The sequence below is a fragment of the Oryzias latipes genome, chromosome 10 (genome assembly GCF_053564925.1).
Source record: "Oryzias latipes strain Hd-rR chromosome 10, Olatipes_Hd-rR_3.1".
Classification (NCBI taxonomy): Eukaryota; Metazoa; Chordata; class Actinopteri; order Beloniformes; family Adrianichthyidae; genus Oryzias; species Oryzias latipes.
Window position 1 is genome coordinate 32826140 of NC_136246.1, and position 14368 is coordinate 32840507.

Here is a 14368-nt window from a genome sequence, read left to right on the forward strand (position 1 = left end):
CACAGAGCTGATATCCTGGAGATGGGAAATGTTTTTAGATCAGTGAATGAGGGCAATTTCCCATGGCACACTGGTTGAAAAACACTGCGTTATAAGGTTCTGATCAGAAAAGATTAAAAGTTTCAAATGTTTTCAGAAGAGCTTTTCCAAGTAAATGCAGCACTAAAGAGTTCAAAATAACTCTGAACTTTACTGGTATTTGGTGAATGGATGATAAAATCTGAATGTGGTGGGCTGTTCTGCAGGATCCTGTTGGGACAAAGAAGAGCTTGAGTTGTTCACACAGAAGGAAAAGTCACAGTGAATGACGAGCCACTGCAGGTCTGACGTGCCTGGACACGCTGTTGGTCCATCACCGGGCTGCACTGAAGCGAAGCAGACAAACAAGCATGGCTTCTCACACTCGCCCCGTGGACAGTGGCTCACCCCGTCAAACCGCCAAGCTCCGAATGAGGCAGAACGCTCATGTCCCAAAGCAGAGAACGCAGTAATGATCAGCCACTCCTCCACCGTGCCGCCCCAGCTCCACCATGTAAAATGTCATTTTTTAAGTCTTCCCAGTTTTCCTTGTTCGGACTTGAAAGGAATGTTGCACAGTGTGGAAACATCCATTTTCCTAACTTTTTAATGTAATGTCTTCATGTGTTTTCTCTTTTTTTTTTAATCAGGGTGAATGTTCTGAATCAACAAGATGGGACTGGATGTACAGTATCAACACTCACTGCCCAGGAGCCGCCTTGGCTGAGGACCAAGGGCCTTGGCTCAAAGGCAAGGGGAGGGGGAGGGGGCCCACAATCTGTGCACATGGAGGAGGCGTGTGCGTGTCGCTATAGGAGGAGGAGGAGGAGGAGGGTGGGTGTGAGAGGTGGGTGGAGATGTGACTCCTGAATGTGTGGAGGTGTTTTTGGTGCAGCTCGGTTCAAAGTGGCCCCAGCGTTCGGCTGCTGACACCGATGCGTCCTGCTGTCGCTCCTTCTCCTCATGGACTTCATGGAAATCCTCGGTGGAGCCGGTGGGCCGTCTCCATTCCAGCAGAGGAGGTTTGACATTTGAGAAGAAAGTATTCCTGGAAAAGTTACCTAACTGGACCTCAGGTACGTTTGCTCACACTCACACTCACCGCTGTGCGGATGAGAGGCCAATTATTTATGAGCAAACATGAATGAACAAGAGTTCAGAAGTCTATCTTTTCTATGATTAAGAAACTTTCTGACAAATGTCCATGTTTGCTGATTTTTACCCTTATTTTACAACCAAATCTCTATTTTTATTGTAATTGCAAGAATCAGAATTAAAAACAGAAATACTTGATTGTTCCCACATTGATCCAAGAATTGTAATCATAAAAAGTAAGTAGAATGATATAAAAACAAAAGAAATGTGAACAAATAGGTTGGTTTAATTTAAACACTATTTGCAAACAGCACACAAATGTGCAGAAGTTATCTGTTACCCTGTGAGTTATTGTAAAATGTAGTTTATTACATTTTCAGAGGAAAAAGAGCAGAAATCCAAACTGATTTGATGCTTTAGACATTTCAAAGTTTGCTGCTATGAAACTTGAATCTCAGTTCAATGTTTTGAGAACATTTTGATTGCATCCATTTAGTTTAACCCATTTAAACAATTTAAAAAGTTAAGTTTGTGTTGCTGATCAAGGGTACATATCTCATTTCATCAATACGTTCAAAAACAGGCAGAAATCAATGGTAATGTGGTCCAGTTATTTCAATAGAAATGTCTTCATGAGTTGCTTTCACCCTGCAGAAACCCCCAAATCAAACTCTTCATTTACGGCATCATTTGAAATATTACGATTTAGTCAAGAAAAGTACAAAATCCCTATTGCCATGGCAACAATGCACTCATTGTGAAGGTAAAAATGTAAAGTTATGGAGGATTCAAAGAACAAATCCCAGCTTAAAAACTCTAAAGTAAAAAAAATATATGTTAAAAAGTATAGTTGCCATTCAGAATCAAATGTTGACATCCTTGTAATGGTGTTATGTCAATTATATTTGATTTGCAAAATACCTGCCCCCTAATTGTCCCATCGTCAGCACAAAACCACTTAAAATGACGAGCATCATGTACCAAACACCTTTACTCTTTATCAATCAGTCCCGTTGCATGGCATTGCTATGGCAACAAAATGAAAGGAATAGCTTATATAACAAGAAAAAAAAACTCTATTTGCTGAAACATGACATTAATCTGTTTACTGTTAAAACTATTGGCTGTCTATGAGAACTGGAGTGAGTGACATGTGACATCATCCACAGAAAATGCGACCAAATGGAATCAATTCAGTCCCTATTTTTTCGCGAACAGGACGCCGCCATTTTGGAGCCAGACGTTTCCAGTAGTTGAGTTGCTCTGAGTCAATGTTTCTATTGCAACCACTCTAGCCAATCAAGAGTGAGCTTGTTGGAAGGACTAACCCCTAACACTTTAAGAGGGCTTGGAAGAATCTGTCAATCAAACCATCTGAATCTTGGTAGTTTGATTTAAAAAAAAAAATGGATTAAGGCGTCTGATTGGTCAGTGAATAACTTGAACTAAAGAAAAATATCATAAAAAAAATGAGGATTATCAAGAACATGTTGAATAAATGTATTGGAGCCAGAATGGTTCTTCTGACCAATAGAACGACTGAGTAACAGCTGGTTTTTCTCTATAGAAGTCTGTGGGATTTTGGCTTCTTGGAGGAGTCGCTCAGTCCAGTTCCCATATACAGTCGATGGTTTTAGCTATCAACCTTATTTCTACCAGGTCAGCGAGCAGCTTAAAATTTTGGCTTGACGATATCTGAGGAAATGTCACATCTTCAGAAGAAGGTGCAGGTCTGAAGATGACGCGTCGGTTCCGAGCTGGAGGACAGTGTCCGGATGAAAAAAGGAAAATGGTTTAATCTGACTTTCCTTCTGTGGAATTTTAGAAAAACTGCAGAAAAAAAGGAGAATTTGAAGCATCAAGAACATGAAACCAGTTTGAACCTCGAAGCTGCTCATATGTTTGAGGCTTGAGTCAAAACTCAGACTTGTAATCCTCGGTAGTTGTGGGACGGGTGGCAGCAGAGATATTTTTTCTACCCCACCCCTCACCCCCCTGCCCCCTTGTGATTATGGTGGGTGTGCTTGGGCGGCGTGTCCGTTTAACTTAAAGCGAGTCCCTTAACCTCTCGATTTAACCTTTCACCCCTGCAATCACATGACAGAACCCCACAGCTGGGAGACCCTCCCCACAGAGAAATCCCCCCCCCCCCCCCCCAGTGTGTGCAGTATAGAAAGCTTTTATTAACAGAGCAGGGCAGAGGTGTCATCATGATCATGCGTTGGGGGGGTTTCCACCCTCATGTGTTCCTACTTGAGCACGGATGTGGATCCAGAACTGACACTCCGGTTCTTATGAGCGCTGATCCTGTTGGGGGGGGGGGGGGGGGGGGTGTTATGTTAGACTTTGGTGACGTAATTTAAAAAAGGACAGTTTAGTAAGTAAACAATCAAGAAAAAAGAAAACTGTGTCTTATTTTGACATGTCTCAGTGTTTCTGGATACTTCCTGTTGTTGCACCTGCCTGTGGCTCTTCACTTGTGACATCTGAGGCTCAAAGGACATTACAATGAGCAGGACGAGTGTTTGGGAAGGTAAAGCAGCTGGACAGATAAGATCTGACTGTTGTGGTGCCGATGCTGTGCTGCAGATCCACCTCATTAACTTCTACATTAACATCACAGGCAGTGGCTGCACACGCTTTGTTTTCTTGCAAAACATTTTCAAAAGTGAGCATGTTTCATATGGAGGCGTCATGCAGGCTCTGTGGCGCTTCGTTCTGGAAGTTGGTCCTTTCTCACCCACTGTTTTGGTTCAGTTGGGTACGATTGGGATTTGACCTTCATTGACCTTTGGGAGCATGAAGTGGGTTCCTCATAATTACAACCGACTGAAAGTTGGATATTGAGAGTTTGTGGTTGGGAATGCTGTCGGGATGCACTTTTGTTCCCAGATAGTCAGAACCACAGATTCACGCTGGACCAAGGAAGACTTTAAAATGTGGAGCGGTTTAGTTTGTTGTCTGGACTTTTCTGTGGGTCTGTGAGCCTAATGATCCTTCCTCAACACACAGGTCTCTTGGACAATCTGAGACATTTTGCTTCACACGCTGTGATTTTTTCCCAAAGGAAGAGAAATGAACTAACAAGTGGGTTTGGGATCATACCCAGGACCTTTACAGAAACAAACTGATTACAGAACTCAGCAGGTCTGATGAAGGCCGGTTTGCTTCAGTTAAGCTGGTCTGTAAATGAAGTCCAATCGTCTGGACGAAAATCTCTCTTTTGTGACTTTTCCTCGTCTACTTTAGCTTCAGAAGTCTCTCAGTCTGAATAAAGACGTGTTGGTCCAGCGAGGGTCATCACATTGTGATTGAAAGTCCAACTTTGTGATATGTTTTCAAACGATGTTAAATTTTTTGTGGAGAGTCAGGGAAAAACATAAAATATTGGACTCCATCGAGACGACTGTTGTTGTGAATTTGGGCTCTACAAATAAAATTGAATTGAATTGATTTGAACATAAGCTTGGCCTGTACATCACCAGTGCCCTCTACGTCACGAGCGGCCTGTACGTCGCATTCAATGGCTGCACGTTTTGCACGTAGTGGCCAAAAGCGGCTGTAGAAACTCGCGTCGAGATCTCAGTGCTGTCCCACCTCACTGTTGACTCTGGATTACACAAAGTACCAAGAATCTGACTATAGAAAGGATGGAAGAATTTGAATCATAACAGAAATGGCGTTTATGGTACAAATCAATGTAAAAGTATTCATTGTTAAGCAACCCCGCCCCTGGTGTTTACCCGACAACACTGTAGTCGTCACACAGCACAAACGTTTTACATTGAAGAAGCTGCAAGAACTCCACGTTTGAGAGAAGAACAACGTCTCTCACGTCTTACAGCTCTGCAAGAACAAATGACGTCTTCCGGTTTATTCCCATCATTGACTTTTTTATTGTATTAATTTTTATGAACTGCACTGTTTATTGATTCGTTTAAATATGAACTTCTCTTTTAGTTCAGTGCTTTAATGATTTTTGATCAATCTTAAAGGATAACTTTGATGTTATTTCTTCAATTAATTTGAATTTCTTCAACAATTGTCCCATTGAATATCTTAAGGATAAATGTATTCAGACTTCAACTTTTCTTCCCTGCATGGCTGAATATTAGTATTAGTTGTGTTTTTGCTGCCAATGACGATAGTCACAGTTGTTTTTGCTTCGGTTTAGTCTAATTTTCAAGACTGCAGCCATGTTTGTTCCAAACTCTTTCTGTTCATGCTTCTTTCTTTGAAGAGGCAGTTGATCAGCCTGCTGGACAGAAATGCAGTTTGTTCACTGAATTTGGATATCAAACACTTCTGTTTTTCTTTTTCAACCACGTCCACGTCGCTCCGTCTTTCCCAGGAATCCAGCGCAGACCAGATGTTGTCTTGTGTCCTGCAGGTTGGGGTGGTGAAGTGCTGCTCAGGAGGAGCACGGCTGAACAGAACCTGAGATCAGAAGGAAGGTTTATTAAGCAGAGTTAATAGTGTCTGTGTGGGCTCCTCGTTTTGCTGCAGCGTTTGTTTCAGGAGGTTTAATTGGTTTGTGAAACATTTTACAGGCTTTAGCTCAGCCCATAAAGATTTAAGCTCTTCTCTCATGAACTCTTGTGGAAAGAGTGGATTCATGCTTCATGTTTTTCATCCTCAAGGCGGTTTTATGGATAACACCATGAAATATCTGGTTACGTTTAATTCCTTCATCCTTTTCCAGTGTTGCTATAGCTTGAGTGGAGGTTCTCGCGTTGTTTTCTTGTCCCTGAACGTTTCTCCTCCCTCCAGTCCCATCAAGGTTGAAGTCCCTGCAGACCACTGCTGCACAGCTTCATCTCCACGGGAGCTTCTCTTTGGTGAGGTGGGTGTGAGAGTGGCTGGCTTTCACACCGCGCCCTTCTCAACCTCAGACAGAGGGTTAGCGCCGTAACCCCGCCCTGGTCTAATCCAGGAGCTCTCGATGAAATCTGAGCGTCTTCTTCTTCAGCCGGGAAAAAGTCTCAGCTGGCATTGAAGTGTCGCCGTCATGCAGACGCAGAAAGGAGCAGAAACTCATGCCTGGTGAGAGAAACAGCGGGTCATTTATGGCAGCAGATAATGAGTGGAGGACGAGACGTTACCATGGTCCCGATAACAGTCATGCAGGACAGATGTGATAACGGGGGAGGGGGGCAGAGCGCTGGAGGACAATTCCCATTAATGACAGTTAGAGAGACTCGTCCAGACGTATTCAGACCTACCTCTGACCCCCAGAAGCCCCTCAGCCCAGATTTAATTACCATCCACAAAGACTTATTAGAGAGGAGGAAAAGTTTATAGAGTTTCTGTTCTCTGGTTCAGTTTTTACATTCCCCTTCTGTCCTGAAGCCTCCCTGACAGCACCCATCTGTAGCCGGATTTGGAGGTTTTAGTGTGAGGTTTGAATCAGAATCTTTATGTATAACACACTTACCAACACTTCAGAAGACAGAAAATGCAAAATTAAGTATTAAAAAAGCAAAATAAGTCTAAAAATTTAAAACAATAGCATAGAATTACATAAAAGACAGATGCAATTAAATAAAACCAGAAAACCAAATAACATTTTTGGTAAAACTTTAACCGTCTAGAGACAAATCTGAAAGGTTTGGCCATGAAATCCCTTAAAAGTGGATGCTTTTTTTTTTATTACTTTATTTTTATTAGTTTTTGTTACATGTAAACAAAATAAAAATCAAAAACAAGGGTCATTCTAGGTGCTCCTTGTGTCTATTTGTTATAAAGTATCCATTTTTCCCATTTTCTGTGTAATGGTGCCTCTTGCAGTCTCAGCCTGAATGTTATTTTTTCCCTTGAATGGATGTCGTTAATTGTTGAAGTCCATTGCTCCTTTGATGGGATGGACGCAGTGCCCCAGTTCCTGGTAAATGATTTTTTAGCGGCTAGTGACATAACTTTAAATAAGTATTTGTCACTTTGGTGGACAGAGTTCCCTGAGAACATGTACAAATAAAACAGTTCTGGTTCCAAAACACACCATTTTCCAAAAACCTGTCACATTTGAACACTTCCAAAATACATGAGAATGGTCTACATTTATTTCTCCACATCCACGCCAACAGCTCTGATTTGTTTTTAACTGTTTGTTCTTCAGTTTTGGTGTTATGAAAAATCTAATAAGGTTCTTCAGGTGAACTCTCTCCACGTTCGTGATCCGGTGGTGGTATTGTGGTGTCTCCACATGTCTAACCAATCCTGCTCAGTTATCTTTATGTTTAATTCTTTGTCCCAGTTACATTTAACTTTTAAAGTTGTGTTTTTGTCATACTCCATTAGAGTTTTATATAGAGTACTAATCACTTTAGAATTGCTGTCTTTACATGCCTTTGTTATTGTTTGAATGATCTCACCCTCATCCCCAGAAGAGCCGCTTTGAATTTTAGTCTTATAATAGTTTCTCATTTGTAAGTATCTAAAAAAATCCAGATTTTCAAAGTGAAAATGCTTAGACAAGTTCTCAAAACTCTCCAGCTGCCCATCCTTCTTTTCTGATAAGCACCATAAAGGTGGGTGCTTTTGTGTTTTTTTGGAGATTCTTTCTGCAAAAATGGAACAGAAATGTACCTCAACATTCTGTTTTCTCTGAACTAGAGAAGTGCCAACCAAAAACAACGACGCCTAAGGAGATAAAATGCGAATGGATTTGAATGTTGTGTGTGGTTTTTGCAGCTGAAATCTCATCTGAAGTTCTAGAGTTTCTGAGGGAATTTCGTCCCGTTTTGTCGGCTTTGTTTTCAGACAGTGACGTTCTGATCTTGGACTCAACTCGCCGCCAAGCTGTAAATATTTGACAAAATATGAAAAAAAGTAATCCAAAAGTACAAAGGATGAGAACAGAACTCTTGAAGGATAAATTTTTTTTTGCTCTGAGGACTGTTCAGATTCAAGGTCATCTTCTTCTGAGGACAGAATTTAAGACTTTATTTGCTGCTGGCAGAGATTGCAGAGAGCGAATCTCGATAAATCAGGGTCAGAGGATCTCCATCAAAACATTTGCAACAAGGTCAGACAGACTGTGCTGCATACGTAATGCCAAGTCTGTTTTTAATCAAAGCAGGGATTGAAAACCATTTAGAGCGATACTCCACTCAGAGTCTGTGATGTCATGGGGAGGATGGAAACGCGGAGGTAAAAAAATGGACGGTTATTGATCAGCTGTCATCTTCATCCAACACGTCTGCTCCTACACCTGGCTGTGGTTCCTGTCTCCGGCTCGACTCGCGCCTTTGACTGTCCCCACAACCACGGCTGGATGAAGCTCGTCTGCTGGACTTTTATATATGTAGTTGTAGATTTAGATAAGTTAATTCTTCTCTAAGAGTTCTGGTAAATCGCCTGTCCGTCCTGGGGGAGGATCCCTCCTTCATGTGGGCACCCCTGAGGTTTCTTCGTTTTTTCCGGAATCCGTTTTTTTTTTTTTGGGAGTTTTTCCTTACCGCGAAGGGGGGTCTAAGGGCAGGGATGCCAGTATAGCTTAGTCAGTTTGTTAGTTCATTTTAGTATTTTTCTATTGAACTCTTTGTATTCGTGATCCTTTTGATTTCATGTTTTACTTCGAAGCCCATCGAGACGACTGTTGTTGTGATTTTGGGCTATACAAATAAAATTGAATTGAAAAAAAAAATTGAATTGTTACTGTGGTCTGTAATCCTTCCTGAAGACATGAGTCACAACCTGCCATTGCTTCCTGAAGGAGCCATGTGGGTTCACACACAGGAAGCTGCTCTGTTTCAAAAAAAACAGTGATTGATGATCACAGAAGTCAGCGGGTCTGATTAAGACCAGTTTACTTCAGTCAAGCTGGTCTATAGTCTTAGTCACATGTAGCCATGTGGGGGTGGACCCGTCCGGGGACGTTATGACAATTGTGACGTCCCATTGTCGTGCACGCGTATGGATACGGTGTCCTTACGCCACACTTAGTTGTTAGTGAAGTGCAAATGGGCGTGCACGTGATATGTAAGCGCCTGTCAGATGTCCACACAAACTACCCTGTGATTGTCAACTTTTCTAATAGTCAGACTTCACGCAAAGGAGCGCGCTCGTCTCACGTCAACAGCACCAACTGGCTCCTTTGGAGGGGAGTTGAAAAAAATCAAAAATATGCATGACACCTACGTCACCCCAATGTGGTGGAAGGCGCTCACTACGACCTGTCGTTCAAATCATTCCCATAGAAAGAATTGTGTATGACCTTTTTTTGCTCCATGGCTTCACCAAGCGGCCTAAAACCTAAAAATGTTATTTCTACCCTTTTTTCACCCACAGAAAGCCTGTATCTACCCATGAGGACAGTTGTGACTGAGGCTTTACCTTTACTTGTAAATGAAGTCCAAACGTCTCTGCTTCTGGACAAAAATCTCCGGGACTTTATCGTAAAAGTCCTCCTCGTCTTCTTTTAGCTTTCAAAGTCTCTCTGTCTCCATGGAGATCAGTTGGTCCGCCATCGTGTGAGATGTCCATCATTTGTTACTCCACAGATGTCTTTTTTTGAAAAACTTTTGAGCTGACAAATCAAATCCACCATTTTTATGGTCAGAGAAAACATAACAAACTGACCTCTATTGAACTTTAGTAGCAACCACTGAAGAACAAGCGTGAGCTCTGGAGCTCTGCAGAACCCAGAGACACAGAAAGACTTTCCTTTAGAGACAAATCTCTAGAGATACGTGCATCAGAGGACGTCTGCTAACTGTCAAGAGTGATGCACGGTCAGCAGAGTATGGAGCGGAATGTCGGCTTGTACCACACAGAAAAGTATTAAAGAGGATTTTCCTTTAGGGTTTTTGACAGGAACCAACTTTTGAACTCTTTCTTTCTCGTCTTAAAGGTTTGTGTTTGAGCTGTCGGCGAACAAAATCCTGCAGAAAATCCCAAAGTTTCCATCTCTTCATCAACACCTCTTCAGTAGTTCAGTGAAGCCGCTGGGAAAACGGTCTGCTGGTGTTGGCCCTGCCTGAAGGAGACCAGCTTTAGTCGTTTATTGTGTGACATTCAGAGGTCGTTCCTCTGAATCCTGAAGTAGGGAAACTGAAATCAAGTGTTTACAAAAGTGAACACTTAATAAAGTGACTCCATCCATCATGGCTTAATGCTGCAGCACAGTCATTACCGCCTTAGGTTGTTGTTGTTTTTCTCACTTTTTTGGATTAAGATGGAAATAAATTGAACTTGGTCATTATGCAAATGGGAGTCAGGAAGTGATGAAATGTAAAAGAGAATTATTATTTCATGTTCTTGACTGGTTAAGAAAAAAATCTATAGAATATTGATATTTTTTAATGTAAGGATAAAGCCACCTGGTTCATATGAAGCACTTAAATTATTTTTTATCAGACACTGGGTTTGTTTTGTGTAAAACCTACCGACATGTTGCGGCGGAATGCCTTCCGCCTTCGTCAGGGTCGTGACACGGCACCATCTGATGACGACCCTGACGAAGGCGGAAGGCATTCCGCCGCAACATGTTGGTAGGTTTTACACAAAACAAACCCAGTGTCTGATAAAAAATAATTTAAGTGCTTAATAGAACTTATAGACACAATGAACTTCATTGAATCACCTGGTTCATACTTGACCAGATGTCAAGAAGAAGCCGTTGAGACTCACTGTTTTGGTCATGGCGAGCCCAAAGCAAACCTATGGCGTGCTGAGTGGCACAGAGATGGATGTCCTTCCTTTGAAAAGTTTAACAAATGGAAAAATGTGCATTTGAAACAAAATCAACTATCTAATCGTTCAATTGTTCATTTAAAAGTGTAGAAAAAGGTTGATAAAAGTTTTGCAAAGACACCTCATGGATGACTTGAACCAGTTCTGTAGAAGAAGAATCAGATTGTGGTTATTAGGCTCAACTCATCTCTCCTGGTTTTTAGAGGTTGTTGTGTTTTTTGACATTCTTTTGAGTTTGGATGAAAGTAAAAAAATACAGAATATAGATGTAGAATTACCTGAATTCTAATAAAAGACATAAGAGAGGATTACAGACCCAGAACGGTTCTTCTAATAGAATGACTGTGGAACAGCTGTTTATTTCTCTATGGACGTCTAGGGGATCTTGGCTTCTTGTAGCCACTTCCTGTTTGGAACACCAGTCCAGTTCTCGTTTACAGTCAGAGTTGTGACTTTTTACTAACATTAATGCTGTACTTAAAAGTGTGATTCCTATTAAAAAACAATGTTTTGGTGGGAATAGGAGAATGTAAAAACTACGTCACACTGTCTCTCACTAATTTCAACAAACCTTTTAATCCACTTTCATTAGCTTCATATAAATATCTCAGGGATGAAGGGTTTAGTCCTATGTAAAAAATATATATATATATATTGAAGAAAAGTCTGTTAATGTATAAAAATAGTGTCTTTGTATGTTAGAGGTTTTTTAGAAAGTGCAGGCATCCCGGCCAGTACCTCATTGTGATATTGAATTGCCGTTAAATCCACTGTTCTTGGATTACAGTTTGTCTGGAATCACCTGACAGAAACCAGGAAGCAGGTTGATATAATGAACACCGTCACAGCAGGTGGGGGAATAATAGCGTCTAATTATAGTGACACAGAACATGCCTGGATTTTGTTCTTCCATTTAGAATTTGTTCTTCACTTTTCTATTTCTGCGTCGCCTGGCACACTGGTCCAGAGGACCGGACAAAGGCGGGCTGCTAACAATACAGGTCGATAATCTAAGAGCTGCAGTCGCAGCCTCTCAGGAAGCCAGGGCCTCTGCTGCCTTTAAACTGACAAAGACCCACCATGCCAGCAGGACGGTGTGTTTTTGGATGGGCGGTCCCTGGGAGTCCCCTGGAACGGGAAGGAATGGCTGATAAATGTTTGTCCTCTTTACCCTTTGGTCATCAGAGAGAACCAAAGACTCAAACCAGCCAAACTGCCTGAAAATACAAGTATTTTTGTCTGAAACGAGGCCAATGAAAAAAGGTTTTAAAAAAATGCCCACATGTTCTGCTCGTCCTCTGATAATCATCTCTGAAAAAGCTCCTGCACCAGCTGACATTTCCAAACTTTTTCATGGTTCCTGCTTCTTCAGATTCACGCAGTGGCTGTAATTCTCCTCTCAACACACCAAACACACAACCGCTTCTCGCTTTTGGTTCTCCTCCTCTTTTGGTTCAGTTGCGTTCACACTGATGTGAACTGGACCAGAGCTTATATGTGTCAGAACAGAGATCCTCATTCTGACATGTGCCTGAGTTTTTTTTAGTTCTGGGGAACTTTCAGACCTGCTACGAGAAGAATATAGTATCCAACTCAGTGGCCTAGTGGTAGAGTGGGTGTCCTGGAACTGGAAGGTCTTGAGTTCAAATCCATGGTCGATTCATACGACAGACTCTGAAAGCGTTTGACCTTTTACACCATCAATCCGCTGGTTTTGTGGCGGAGAAAAGCGGTTTTGGGTCGTTATGCAACACTTGACATTCACATTTGATGGCGCAAATGGTCAATGACCTACAGTAAGTCAAAGAGTGTGTGTCATTGTGGTGTTAAGGGGTTGAATTGGGGGGTTGAACAACCAAATGGTTCCTGGGCTGGGTCTGCAGCTCAGTGCTCCACCAGGGGAAAGGTCAGATGTGGAGAACAAATTTCACACACTCAGGTGTGGATCAAGTAATGCGACTTTGAGTGGAGTGCCATAAGAAACCAGTTCTGCGGAGGATCAAACCTGCCTTTGCTTCCATCTGCTACCTCTTCTCATTGGTGGAACAGATCAGGTTCAGGTCTTCAGTAGGATGTTTGAAAACCAGACAGGACAGGACAAATGGAACTGATTTAAAGGTTAAAGACCACCTGATCATGAAAACGCACTTCATAAAAGAGGTGCGTTCTTTTTGAACCCAGATTTCCTTAGAATACAGAAGACAAACGTTTCATCGCAGCTTTTCATTATAGGTTTGCCACCCCTAATGCACTTTATGTTGCAATCTAATTGCCCCCTGCAGTTACAATAAAGTATTTGAACCTTAAACCTTTATGCAACTTTATGCTTGTAGGTTCTGAAGAAGTTCATAATTCCTGTGACACACCGTCACCAAGGAAACAAAGTAAAGTTTAGCCAACGAAAAGAGTTTCTTTGATTTCTATGTTCAAACTTTTGGAAGTTTTTTTTTTTTTATAACTTTATTTATTGAACATTTTCTGTATTAAACAGACATACAGAGTGTAAAATGAAATGTAAAAAAAGCAATGTGTAAAAATAAACACTCACATGTCAACCCGTCCCACCCACCCCCGTCAACAACCCCCAGAGACCAAGTCAGACACAAAAAATAAATTTAAAAAAACACAAAACACTTGGGCTTTTTTTTTTTTTTAAATAAGAAATACGTCCAGAAAAAAGAAAAAAAAAAAAAAAAAGAAAAAAGGTAATTAAATACGTAGTAATAAGTGAGAAAACCAGGGTAACAGCAGTGGCTTTTTGTTGCACTGGTGCTCAGTCAGCCTCCAGATTGTGAGGAAATGTCAAGGAGTCCACATATTGTAGGAAAGGGCTCCAGGTCTCATGAAACGCCCTGAGTGAGCCTTGAAGTGAGTACCTAAGCCTCTCAAGTTTGAGATTGTAAAGCACCTCGCGGACCCAGCGGACATGCGAAGGGGGACGGGGGAGCTTCCAGTTCAGCAGGACCAGCCTGCGTGCTAATAGGGTGGTAAATGCAACGGCCCGCTTTAGTGCACTCGGCGTGTCTGAAGTTGGGGGGAGACCAAATATTGCCGACATGGGATTTGGTGTGACGGTGTATCTGTAAGCCCTCGTTAGTGTATCAAATACATCCGTCCAAAGAGCTGCGATCACTGGGCATGACCAAAACATATGGGCATGATTGGCAGGAGAGAGATGGCATCTGCTGCAGGCATCACTAATAGAAGGATAGATTTTGGCCAGTCTGGCATTGGTATAATGGACCCTGTAAACAATCTTACATTGAATCAATCTATGGCGGGCGCAAATAGAGGACAAATGGACAAGAGACAATGCCGACCTCCATTGTTGTTCCGTCATGTTAAGGTTTAGACTGTCTTCCCACGCAGTTTTGACAGTATCGGACGGCTTTGAGGATGCTGTCCAAATTGACTTGTAAACGCTTGAAATGCATCTATTAACAAAAGGGTCTTTGGAGAGAAGAACATCCAGAAGAGTTTCTGGTGGGCGATTTGGAAAATGAGGAAACAGTTTTTTAACATAGTCAGTGATCTGGAAGAAACGGAAGAGATGTTGATTCGG

At 41.8% G+C, this 14368-nt stretch overlaps 1 protein-coding gene across 1 annotated transcript in view; it reads left to right on the forward strand.

Annotated features, from left to right (window-relative positions):
* The first annotated feature begins 870 nt into the window (after positions 1–870).
* The window catches only part of fat2 (FAT atypical cadherin 2), a 93917-nt gene continuing 80419 nt past the window's right edge, over positions 871–14368 (forward strand). The window contains exon 1 of the mRNA XM_023959404.2: positions 871–1094. The gene's annotated coding sequence lies outside the window, so the exon portion shown is untranslated. The remainder of the gene's footprint in view (positions 1095–14368) is intronic.